Source organism: Natrix helvetica (genome assembly GCF_964273705.1).
Source record: "Natrix helvetica genome assembly, chromosome: 4".
Taxonomy (NCBI): Eukaryota; Metazoa; Chordata; class Lepidosauria; order Squamata; family Natricidae; genus Natrix; species Natrix helvetica.
The window spans coordinates 59,294,871-59,308,779 of NC_138550.1; positions in this window are offsets into that span (position 1 = coordinate 59,294,871).

Here is a 13,909-nt window from a genome sequence, read left to right on the forward strand (position 1 = left end):
GGAAATAATTAGTGGGTAGTCAATAAAATTAAATAGGAACATAATCAAGAAAAATACAGTAAACTTCTGAATAGTGTCTTATTTTTATTTTCATTTATTTGTTTTTTGATTAAGTAGATTTTTTGATAGCAAGCTTGTTGCTTTTATGAAGTTTGAAGGTTTTGTGGTGTTTTGAAACATTGGAAGAGGAAGTCAACTTTTATTCTGTAATTTTTCTAGCTACAGGTTTTTTAAAATCTACCATTCAGAATTGTTTTCTTCGTAAAAAATGTTAAAACAATTCTTTCAGAAAAAATGCAGATATTATATAAAATTACACAGGAAATTCTTAATGAGAAGAGCAGTAAAAAAGAAAGGCTTTCAGATAAGCATGCTTTTTAAACAACTGTCCCTTATTAAACTGGAAAGAATGTGAACTCCACTTTGGCAATAATTCTTGCTCTAGCTAAGGTGTGTCCAATGAGCACCTGGGAACAGGTACCTGCTGGATATAAGAAAATTTGGGGGAGGCTTTATAATTTCATTTATCATAAAAGATAGGGGTTCTTATTTAAGCAACCTTCAGTTTATGACTTATACACTCTAAATTTTTAGAATGTAAAATTATATCTGGATAAACTTGAATGTGAAAATGTGAAAAAGCAGTTGTTGCTTAGAAATATCCAGCTATTCTTTTTTGAAAAGTGAGGAATCTTAAGATATCTAAAATAAGAATTATACTAAGATATATTTGCTGTGCTTTTTAATGTTTACACTTGTACGCCAAACTACCCCTCCCATGTCATGTTTTTACCTGACCATGCAAACATTGAAAAAGTGATTTCATTATAAATAATAATTTTGCTTCATCAATCCTCTGTATCTGGGTACTTGGTAAGATCAGAAAGAAAAGGGGCTTTTGTTTTATAAACATGTGGAGGTTTAATTTCCATTCTTTGCTAATCATAAATTTTCCTGAGTGGTGACATGTCCATGCAGCTATCTTGGCAACAGTAAGGAAGCTGTTTAGCCTGGCCTTCTTCCAGGATGTTTTCCAATGTTACAGCCCTGTTTTCCCTAGGAATTTCCCACCCAAGTATTAACCAAGCCCTGATACTGCTTAGTTTTCAGCACCTAGACAAGATCAATCAGGTGATGTCAAAGAATTGCTGGTATTGAAAAAAAAGTTGGAATATGTTTACTTGTCTTCAACATCTCAAATCTATTTAAAATGTAGGTATTTATCTGTGATAATAGAATGTGAACTATTTAAAGGTCATCTCATAATTTTTTTTCTGAGCCAGTTCCCAATCAAATTATCCATGGAACTAGATAATATGCTTATATTTATAAATTAGAAAAGATATAATTAAAGTACAGTAATTATGGAATATCCTTAAAATACACCACCAGGTTTTTATTTCCATATAGTACTTTAACATTTCACCTTTATATAGCTGTAGAACATATAATTGGGCATTTACAGATATAGCCAGTACTTGTTGGGAAGTGTCCTCAGAATAACAGGACACCAAATCTGACCTAGATTTTTCAGACATTTGGTGATAGTTCATTTTATTTGTATATCCTACTAGGACAGCCAGAACTCTCTAGTATGAAAACATTAAAGGTACTTACACTTCTGTTGAAAAGTTAGAACTCCACAACTTTTTTGAACTTAACAGAAGTAAGCTTGTGTGAATGTGCTTTTTAATTGTCATGACTACCTTCTTAAAGCAACCTAAGACATTCTGTAGCAAAATGAGTATATGTTTATGGAGATAACTTTATACTGATTTTTATTACCAAGAGTTAGAGAACAATATTGTAAAATACTAGTTAAGTTTTTAAAATTATTTTACAAGAGATTAAAGTATAATTTCTGTAATTTTGAACCACCTACTGACTAGAACTGTTTTCTAATTTTATCTTTTAAGCATTACATAAGGACTTAAGAATCAGGGTTTTTTCCCCAACAAGGTAAAGAGATAAGGATAATATTAAGGTCAGATCAAAACTGGTATTGGGAGGGACATCCTTTTTTCTTATCAAGAAGTATATTCTAGATGTAATGTTCAAGAATAAGTGACAAAACAGCTTAAAGAGCTTCTACAAACCTGCTTATTAGTGATGTAATAAGCATGATGAAAATATTGTGTTTTAATAGTGGTTGTTGTCAGCCTTTTAATTTCACTTGCTGTTCACTTGCTTCCTTATGCTTAGCATGTTTTCTATTCATAAATTTCACATTGTTTTCCTAATCTAGAATAAGGTAGGCAAGTGCCCATGTTACCTTATTGTGTTGTCTATTAATATAGACCAGTGGGTCTCAATCTTCCTAATGCCGCGAACCTTTAATACAGTTCCTCATGTTGTGGTGACCCCCAACCATAAAATTACTTTGTTTTCCATATTTTTTCAAAAATACGTGTTTTTCGATGGTCTTAGGCAACCCCTGTGAAAGAGTCGTTCGACTCCCAAAGGGGTACCGACCCACAGGTTGAGAACCACTGATATAGACCATATAAATTTATGATGAATCTACTATCTTTAATGGACTGAAAAACAGTCTAGATTCAGCAATTGCACTGAAATTTAAAGGGAGAAGACCACAATAGCAGTTTCAGTCTTCCATTTATAAGATAGTTCAGTGGGAAAAAAGTTTAGGTACAAAGAATATGTGTTCCTTGATATTCTGGGCCTCCCTAGAGTTGAAATATATGATTATATATGGAAGAATTGACAATGGTAAAGTTCTACATCAGAATGGTGAGCAAACTGGTGTCGTTTTCTGCACATGAAACCAGCAGCGGCTGTCTATGGGTTTCCCTTGGAAGTCAAGAACTTTTAAGACCATTGATTTCTGTAGGGTCAGGTGTTTCCAACCATCCTTAGGTCTAAACTGACAAGTATCTTAAATATAGTAGGATCCTCACATTTGCAGCACAAACCAAACATTAATGACCACTAGACAACATATGACTCATTGGCTCATCATTTAAAATATATTTCCTAACCAGAAATAATACGGAGTAGCTTTGCCAAATTTCAGTGCCATGGAAGTCATGGGTCCCAGATTTTGGATGCACTTTTAAGTTAGCCTATTGGGGGTACATTGATTTCAAAATTGTTGTCCTTTGATGCACCATTTGGTAAAACTGAAGGTTACAAATTGAGGGCCACTAGAGCTCTAATATTATAGAGATTTTCTTTTTACATCATGAAATAGTCTCTAAAATTAGTTTAAACATGTACCTACTTAATATAGTTGATACAAAGTCTAAAAGTTTTATGATTCTGGCCCATAAAATTATATTTTGAATGATGTTACCCTATGTATAATACAAATTGTACTTACTATAGGAATATACAGTACTTTGTTTAACTAGTCTATTCGACATATAAAATGAAGAATGTTCTGATTAAACTTGATACGTTCTAGCTTTTTCCTAATAAATCTGGCAGTATTATTAATAATCTTTGAAATGTGTTTTTATAACATGAAATATTGTCTATTTCTAATGTTAAGGATCACATGAAATACCTATAACACAAATGTATGAAAATTATATCAATTGACAGTCCCCACTGACTACTTAGAAATAATTCCTGTTGAGTATATTTGACCATCTCCTAGAAGTAAAGAAATTAAAGGATTGCAACCTTGCTTTTCATTTTAAAGGTGTGCCTTAGAAAGTGAGCCCCACTGATAATTATTAGTAAGTTCTAAGTGCATATGTTTAGAATTGGGATGTTAAAACAACTTATTTTTTATGTACATAAAATGGATATCCAAACATATAATATACTTTTTAAATATGCTTGTTGTAGGTTGTAGGTACAACATTTTGTATTATGTTACGAAATGCGTTATGATAGTTTTGTGTTGTAAGCATATGAAATTTGCTAAATTTCAATTCCGTGGGAATCATAGGTTTAGGATTGTAGGCACATTCTATAAATTAGCCCATTTGAGGTATCTGTTGAAAAAGTTTTGCCTTGTGTTGCACCACCTTTCCTAATTAAATGTTACAGACACAAGTTTTAATACTATGTAAAATATTTTGGGTCATTTTAGTGAAAATATCCAAAAAGTACCGTTTCCCCCAAAATAAGACTTCCCTGGATAATAAGCCCAATCAGGCTTTTGAGCACATGCGCTAAAATAAGCCCTCCCCGAAAATAAGACCTTCGTGAAAACATTGCAACACAGCAGCAGCTATGAGGTGACTATGCTCGCCACCTCCTGCATCTCAAAAATAATAAGATCTCCCCCAAAAATAAGGCCAAGTGCTTCTTTTGAGGGTCAAAAGAAAATAAGACCCTGTCTTATTTTCGGAGAAACACAGTAGTCCTGACATCAGTTAATAGGCAGCTTAACTAATAGCTTGTTTGCAAAATAATAGTGAATTTTCAAGAAAATTATTATAGCTGCTGTGAACAATTGTAGATTTCTATACCAATTTATATTTTACTAAACTAATGGGAGGAAGATAACTGCAAAAGGGGTTTGCAGTCTGGAGAAGCTACTATGCTCAGATCTTCCTATTTTAGTCTCATATGAGTGAGGCAATAAATGTTCTGATCTTATATAAGGATCAAAGAACTAATACTGAGTTAAAACTAGAAGGAGACTTGTTATAAGTGCTACATCTCTCCAATTCTGTCAAATGTGCACTGTTCTAGAGGAATTGCACTTTAAAAAAACAGGCTTGTAGGTTGAGAATATTTTTGTTTCATTATTGTCTCAGTGATGATCCTCTGTGCATAAAATAGCATTTCAACAGTTACTCTTGCTCTGGTAACGTTTAGTTTCTTCAGTGCACTATAAATAGGGGCAGTCTTTGAAAATGGTGAGGAAACTTCCCTTAATCCAAAGGAAGGAAGCTATGACTATTAATCAAGACCAGCCAACATGATCATTTCATCCTAGTATTTGGTCATCTGCACTGGCAGTTTGTTTATAGAGCCTATTGAAAATTGTGGTTTTCATTGCTTGATTCTAGTCCAGGACATGCTATCTGAAAATATTTTAGTATACTAAACTATAGCAGAAATATTTTGATCCCTTTGGGTATATATCCAACATTCTGTTAATTGTTTTACTGTTTTTATAACATTGTACTACTTGCTACCTGGTTTATTGTGCTAGTACTTGCTCCATTTTTTTATTGTTATAGCTGCCTTTTATTAATTGGTTTTATTCTGTTTTCCATTAATATTTGCAAATATATGATTCGTATATAACACCAAAACTATTTTCTCCACTTCTTTTTTATCTTGCAATTCTTTGTTATTTTCTGGATTTGTTTTAGGTTTTTATTAAAATCAGAATAGCTTTCTTTAATAGAAATGGCTAGTATGTTGATGGGCTTGGTGGGCTTTTTTATTTATTGAATCTTTCAAAAATATTTTATGACTCTACTGTGATTCCACTGTGATTTCTTAGATTCCTTTTTTTTTTTTTAAGAAACTGCTGCTTGGAATATATTTAGTTTAAGTCTCTGGAATGCTCCTGAGCCTTTTTTACTAGATCTTCGTGTTGTCCTCCCTGGATACTAGCTAGGTTCATCTTACCTGTGTCAGTAATCTATTGATTGCTCCTGCATCACTTATTTGGATCCAACCATTATCTGTAGAGAACAAGACTGCCACTGAAGGATATTTATGGTTAATTGATGTTACAGTAGAGCCAACTTACAAAGGATTGACATTTCTTTCCACTTTTCTATAAGGATGAAAAATTTTCTTCCTAACTTGTATATATTTAATTACAGTAATCCATTTTTTAGTATAAAATGTATTCACAATCACTAAAATAACCATAAACTATAGATTATCATATGCTTAATATAGGAATGGAAAGTAAGCAGTTCCAACATGCTGCTGTATTATAACTCAATATCACATGCTACCTATAGCATTTTGGATTGGTATTGCTAAAAGCCATTTTTCTTAAATTGAAATGTCAGTGGTACTGAAGCATATATGCCAGTTTTAATGTGTGGTTCCCCTACTTTTAAGTCCTCTCTATTCCTATCTTTGGCAAAAATTTTATAAAATGATTACACATTTAAAATGAGTCAGTTCCTGTTCTTCTGGTTAAAGCTTTGTTGGGAGTTCTCAAAAATGATATTTCAGAATGTGGATGTGGTCAGCCTAGTCACTTTCAAAGCATCTTAAAGGAAACTAAGATCAACTGTAGCATTGATATAGTCTAAAATTTATCCTAAGTCACAAGATGCTCTGCAAATGTGTCTTAGGATTTTTGGATACATAATAAGTTCACTGTCCACAATTGTATCAAATTTGATGATGCAAATAGATTAAGAATGCATTTGGCTTTTAACTAATGTAATTCTTCTAATAGTTAAACAATTTTGACTTGTTTGTGATTATGACATGTCTGTGATTTTGTATTCAAAGTAGTAAACTAAATTGAAACTGAAAATTTAAAAAGCCATTTATATTATATTTGTGTAATATTATAATATCTAATAATACCATACTAAACAATAGTTCTTGGGAGGAAATATTTCTAATGATGCTTCTTTCTAGTTTGTATTTTTAAAATAAAATTTATATTTTATTAAGATTATTAATATTAAGAAAATTTTATGGTGAGCAATACTTGCCCCAGCTCCTGCCTATCTAGGAGTTCGAAAGCATGCAAATGCAAGCAGATAAATAGGTACCACTTTGGTAGGAAGGCAAGAGCATGCTGTGCGCTGTGTTGTACAGTCACGCTGGCCACATGACTGAGAGCGGCCACAGAAGAAAGAAGTGAACCAGGAAAGTACAGAGCCCTTCTACTCCCAACCCTCAAAGCCATATTTATCAAAATATAGTTCCCAGTTGCCCCTAATTAATGAAGTCCATCTGAAAAGAAATTCATTTGACTCACGAAATGTAAGTAGAGACATCCTGGGGGCAGTCAAAAAAAGAAAGTCAAGGTAGTGGCCGTGACTGCACAGTTAAAGCCCCTCTTCTTTTTATATGCTTATTTCCGTGACATTGATTTAAAAGTTTCTAGTGAGTCAAAAATAAAATGAAGAGGATCCTGGATGTCATTAAATAAAAACTTTCACTGAATTTTCATTACACTTTGTCTACTTTTACCCTTTGTTTACTTTAAACCACAGTGCGATTGAGTAATGATGGTTCAACTATTTATTAGAGTTGGAAATGTGGCAGATGTCTCTTATATGGATAGCAATTAGAAGAGACACCAGGAACCCCATTATAATATGGAAGCAGTGAAAATCCAGCTAGCGGTGTCTCCATCTATTACCAGAGTTGGACCCAGGCTGTCCTACTGGGCTCACAGATATCACCACCCTTACTGCCATTACTACTATATTAGAAGTCTCCCTTGTGCTGAGGCATCCTGAAAAAGTAAGGGAGCAAGGCAACCAACTGCAGTGTTGTGATCTCTCTCTCTTTCCCCCTCTCCCCCTCCCACTCTCCCCTTCCCTCTCTGCCCCTCCCTCTCTTCTCCCTCCCTCAGGACTTTATGGAGAGAAGTATGACTCCATGATTGAGTGAGACAGGTTGAGGGACACGTAATTATCTAGCACATTGAAATGCTGTCATAGTCAGGATTGGAACTTGTTCTTATTGCCATAGATGCAACTGCTTCCTAGCTACAGCTTTAAAAGTAGGTTCCATAATAGGACAAGTTCATGTACCTTGATGCAGACCTGGAAGTGCAGCCATACCTTAATGAAATGTTGAACTGTACTTTTCCTTCTAAAGTCATAGCAAATCTGAAATCCTTGCTATTATACTATTGGAACTTAAAAGAGGATCAGATAGCTGCTACTCTCTTACAGGCTATTCCACTACATCTGCATGTAAAGAAAGTATAGACCACAAAAAATGTGCTGGAGCATCTAATGTAGTCCATGACATTGAGATCCAAGGATTCAACATTGGATTCCAAAACAGTAAATGTGGTATCCTTACTTGATTTTGGAAATGGTTTTCATTGTGCACAAGTGGTTTTCAACAGTCTGAAATAATCCTTTGGAAATAGATAGCAGATAATTAGGTTCCACAAAGGAAGATATTCTTTTTTTTCCGGCTGTGCACCAACATAAAAGACAGAGAGTGGTAGTTTTGCAACTCTTAATTATGAAAGTAGTCACTTTTGTGTTTTATCCTTCAGAGACAGACTGCAAGAAAAAGCCAGCTAAAATAAGAAGGTTGGTAAATCAACCCTGCTGGAATTCCATAACTGAAAATTTAGAACTGGATCAGTTCATAAATTCAAAACAAATATAAATGTTATATTTGTTACAAGAATGAGAGCAGGTGGGTTGAAGTGATTATGTTCTAGGCTATGTGTCGACAACCCTTGGCTCTGGAGCCACATGTGGCTCTTTTGTCCCTCTGCTGAGGCTCCCTGTTGTGTAATCCCAGCCAGAGCCTTCCCAGGGCTGAGCAAGGAGACCCCTGCGTATAGAGGTCAACCAGTTCCATCGCAACGGCAGCAGGGAAGGTGCAAGCCCTGCCTGTTCTGATCTTTGCGGCCAGAGGTGGGGCTCCATGCTGCTGCCTCCCAGCTCGAGTGCCACGTTTGCTTGCTGGTCATCTCCTAAAAGAGAGCTGCCCTCGGGACGCCCAAGACCCCACCGGGGGGGAGAGAAGGCGAGGGGGGCTGTCTCCCCAACAGGATCCAAATTGGAGTTGCCTTATTGTGCATGGATCTCCAATGCTTGGCTTTGCCTGCCAGCCTCTACTCCCTCTCCACAGCCCAAGTGGTTGGATTCACACGACATGTGGAGCTGGGCAGGAGGGGATGGATGGATGGATAGTTGAGACAGAGGGAGAGAGGTGGGAGAAAGAGATGAGAGAGAAAGATAGAGATACAGAGAGAGGGAGAGAGAAAGATAGAAAAAACAGAAAGAGAGATGAGGGAGAGAGAGAGGATGAGAGAGAGAAAGAGATGAGAGAGGGGGAGAGGAAGAGAGAAGGAGAAAGAGAGAGAGAAAGAGAAAGACACAGAGAGGGAGGGAGAGACCTGTTTCCCATAGAAAAGAAAATACTGGGAGCCACAAAACCTGAGCAGGCGTGGCTGCCAGGGCTCGTGACTGGGTGGGAATGAGTGAGATCGAGTTGGCCACACCCACCCAGATTTTGTGGCTCCCCATGTGTTGTTTTCTGTGGGAAACAGGTCCATATGGCTCTTTGAGTCTTTAAGGTTGAATACCCCTGGTCTAGGCCATCTGTGTCCAGCCCATGGCCTTTGAGTCACATGCACCCCTGGACAGCTAGTAATGTAGTTCCACAAAATAATAAATATAAAAAATAAAGCTTGTAATTTATATGCATTAACTATATTCCAAATTTTATGTGTAGCTCAAGACAATTCCTCGTTACTCAGTGCAGACCAGGCAAGCCAAAGTGTTGCATAGCATGGTCTAGGCAATGATTGACATATCCCCAGAACAACTCAATATGAGGAATTCAAGCAAGATTGGGATAACAGTGCAAAAATAAATATAGCACCAGCTTTGGTACCTGGGAAGGAATGTGTGGAATAATTTGGTCTGTGGTTCTACATTTGGAGTGGCTGATAAGGAGATGCTATAGGGAAATCTTTCTTCAGCACCTTATTCTGAGTTGAACCCTGAGGCACAATAGATATGCCTGAATGTATATTCTTAGTCCTTCACATTTTCTCCAAAGGAGATCTAAAAGCAGAACAATGTTTTACTGCTTTTACGTAGATCTTGAATACATTTTTCTGCCCTATTGCCAGGATAAGATTGTCACTTAATTCACAGAAATATACTTGCACTTAAGTGGGCTGTTTATATAATTATGCATGGAAAAATTTTATGTGCTCTACAACAGGGGTCCCCAGTCCACAGGCTGTAGCTCACTACCGGACCGTGACCTGTTCAAAATTGGGCCACAGGAGAGACAGGCAAGTGTGCGGGTGCGTGCAGTTCCACGCACACAAGGGGTGGGCAAGCGTGCACATGAAGCTTCCCTTGTGTGAGTGGAGGTGCTTGCACTTGCACATGAAGCTCCACTCACGTGAGCAGAGCTTTGCTTACAAGTGCCTATCACTAACATGAGTGGAGCTTCACGTGCGAGCACAAGTACCCTCCACTTGAACGTGAAGGTCAAGTCAAGTCATGCAAGTCAAGCTGGAAAGGTTGGGAACCTCTGCCCTACAACCAAAATGTTTGCCATTGATGATTTTGAAGGCGATGATTAAAAAAGAAAAAAGCCCTAAAATGTCTTCACTTTTATTAGATATACCAGCCGAATCTCAATTCCTAATACATTTGCTAGCTATAGCAAATCTGATCAACTTTTGGTCAATATGTTATTAGTATAGAACTTCAGCTAAGAAAAGTAGATGCTGCAAATCCACATTACACCATTGCCATGTACCCATCCAGAACTCTGAACATAACTGATAGGGAAGTTGAAAGTGGGTCATCCTCTATGAATTTATATTTTTTATATGAGTTTTCTTTATGTAGTCTCAAGGTTGCTTTTAACAATGTAGTCCTTGACTTACAACTATTCTCCTTAGTGACCATTTGAAGTTGCAACAGCACTGAAAAAAGTGACAACTGTCTTGCTTAACAATGGACATTTTAGGGTCAATTGTGGTCGTAAGTCAAGGATTATCTAGAATAGAATGCCCAGTAGCTGGAATACTCTGTGTTGTATATGGATATATTAACGATATTAAATGGGAATTAATATTAAAACATGGCAATAAAACAGTACTTGCCTGAATAATGGAAAAGTAACAGTAATAATAAGTAGTGTGGCACTTAAACTGACAGGAAAGGTAAATCAGGACAAAGGAAAAGAACCTAAATACTTAAAAGGTGTTAAGTCCTCATGGTTACAACCGCAGGACATCAATCAACAAAGGAACAACTCCTATTGGTCCCAACACGCCACCCGGCCGGCAGGAGAAGTAAACACAGTTGATTGGTTAAGCATCTGACAGCTCTGGTATAAATAGCTGTCAGATGCAGGGAGAGTCATTCTAACTATCATTCCTGTTAAACGCTTTGATGGTTAAAGCATCTCTTTCCCTCAGTTGCTCAGTACTGAGCACTGGCGATGAAGGTGGGATTACCTTAGAACTGCATACCTCCCACTCATTCAACACATGCGGAATTCTATCTGAAAGAAATCACCTCAGAATTGACAGGCTCAGTGCTATGGCGGCTATTGATCATTTCGCCGCATTTGTACAAGGGCAGGAATCCTGGGATGCTTTCATTGAAAGGTTAGAATGTTTCCTGCAGGCGAATGATTTTGCGGGCGTATTGGATGACAGGAAACGGGGCTACTTTTTAAGTTGATGTGGGCCGGAGATGTTCTCTACAGCCTGAGCCCTGTCAGTGCCGGCTCCAGTTCATACAATACTGTGGGAGGTCTTGTTGAGGAAATTGAAGGAACACTACGTGCCAGCCCCCTCGCATATAGCAAGATGGCACACATTCCGCCAGTGCACAGAACGTGAGGGAGAAACAGTCAGCCAATATATGGCATCTCTGAGGAATGCTGCCATTCAATGTGAGTTGCAGGACCTGGATGAGGCACTGCTGGAACAGTTAGTTTGTGGGGTCAGAGACTTGCGGCTTCAACGCCACCTATTAGCCCACTCAGAACTGACTCTACAAGTTGCTATTGATGAGGCTCGCGTAGCGGAGCTGTCTGACTTCTCCGTGGCTGAAATTCAAAGGTATCAGGCTGCTCATAGCCATGCCTCAATGTCAGCTGCGGTCCACCAGCAAGAAATAGAGGGAAAATACGAATCGGGGGAGGACTAAGAAGTAAGCCATCTCAAAATACAAGAGAGGAAGCGAGGGACTATCACCACTAGATTGTATCAGACGGGCTGTTTGCGTTGTGGCGGGAAACTCTAGAGTTCTACCTGCAAGTTCAAGGCGGTCATTTGTAGACATTGTGGAAAAAAGGGCCACTCGCATATGTATGCAAGGCCACTCTTCCCTCTGAGGAACAGTCTGGGACTCATTTCCCCTACAAACAATACGACAGATGACCTCGCAGATCACCAGAAAACTGTTACACCATTACCAATGGCCAGTAGCAGCCCAAATCGTCCATCAGCAGCGCATCTGAAGAGAACCCAGACCAAACCAAGATGTATCTCAAGGTCCGCATTGAGGGGGCTCCATGCAAAATGGAGATAGACACAGGGTCTGCCAAATCTATTACTGCATGGAGCACCCTCAAGAGCCTAATACCTTCAATCAACCGACACCAGCTGAACAAGTGTAGCTGCAAGTTAAGGGACTACCAGAGCAACTCCATCCAATTTTGGGTACTGGCATGTTCCAAGTGGAGCACTCCACCTTTAAAGGGCCTCTGCCACTAAATGTGGTTGCCGATCCCCTAGCTACACTATTGGGGCTTGATTGGTTTGCTGCCCTGGGGCTTTCTGTTGCAGGTGTTCATGCGACCATGCTTACTGATGACTATGGTGACCTGGCCAGGGAGATTGCAGATGTGTTTAGTGACACCCTAGGTCCCCCATTTCATTCAATTTAGATCCCCAAGTCACCCTAGACAATTTAAAGTCTAGGAGGGTTCCCTTTGCCTTGAGGGACAAAGTGAAAGCCGAGATAGATAAGTTATTGGCGCAAGGCATCTTTAAACCTGTTGACTATGTGAAGTGGGAAACCCCCATAGTCATTCCTATCAAGTCGGACAGATCCGTTAGGATCTCTGCCAACTATAAATCGACTATCAATAAAGTGCTGCAGGCTAACCCGTACCCTGTCCCTGTAGTGCAGTATTTGCTGCACTCATTGGGATGAGGGTCTATTTTTGTTAAACTCTACTTAGTCCAAGCATATCAGCAGCTGTCTGTTGATGATGCTACTGCTGACGCACAGACTATTGTCATCCATAGGGGTACATTCTGGTGTCGCCACCACCAATTTGGAGTCTGCGTTGCACCGGGCATTTTCAAAAGTATTATGGAGTGCCTGTTTCAAGGGCTACCTGGGGTTATTCCCTACTTTGGCGACACTCTAATTGCAGCCGATTACTGCAGGGCAACTCAGGGACAAGTTGAGATGAGTCCTGCAATGGTTCCGTAGATTAAAAAGGGAAAAAAATGTCATATTGGAATTCCTGCAGTTGAATTCCTGGGGTATCTGATAGATGCCCACAGGATTCATCCTGCTCCAGCCAAAGTAGAAGCCATCAAAATGACTCCTGCCCCGACCTCCAGAACGGAACTACAGGCCTTTTCAGTCCTACTAAATTTTTATGCAATATCCCTGCCCCATAAGGCTTCCATCGTGGAACCTTTGCACAGACTGCTTGACAGCTCGGGGGCCTGGAAATGGGGAAGCCAGAAGGCACAGGCATTCGGGGCTGTCAAGTCCTTACTGACATCATCACCTGTGTTCATGCAGTACAGCCAGGACCTGCTGCTAATTCTAGCCTGTGACGCCTCACTTTACTGCTTGGGGGCAGTTTTAAGCCACCACTGCTCTAATGGCACTGAAGTCCCCATCGCATATTTTTCTCGCACCTTATCCAAGGCTGAACAAAATTACAGCCAATTGGATAAGGAAGCGGTGGTAGGCATTAAGCGGTTGCACAATTACTTATATGGCCACTCCTTCCTACTGCTGACTGATCATAAGCCTCTTCTGGGCTTACTGGCAAGGGACTGCCAAACACCCACAATACTGTCCCCGCGCACATCACAGTGGACAGTTCTCCTGGCTGCCTATTCCTACCACCTGGAATACCAGCCAGGGAAGCAAATGGGACATGCAGAGGCATTGAGCCACTGCCCCATTCCCCTGATGGTACAAGATCCGGCTCCGACAACTACAGTCCTCTCGATAAGGTGACCTTGAGATGCCCCTTTCCACTACAGATATCACTTGCCACTCCCGCAAGGATC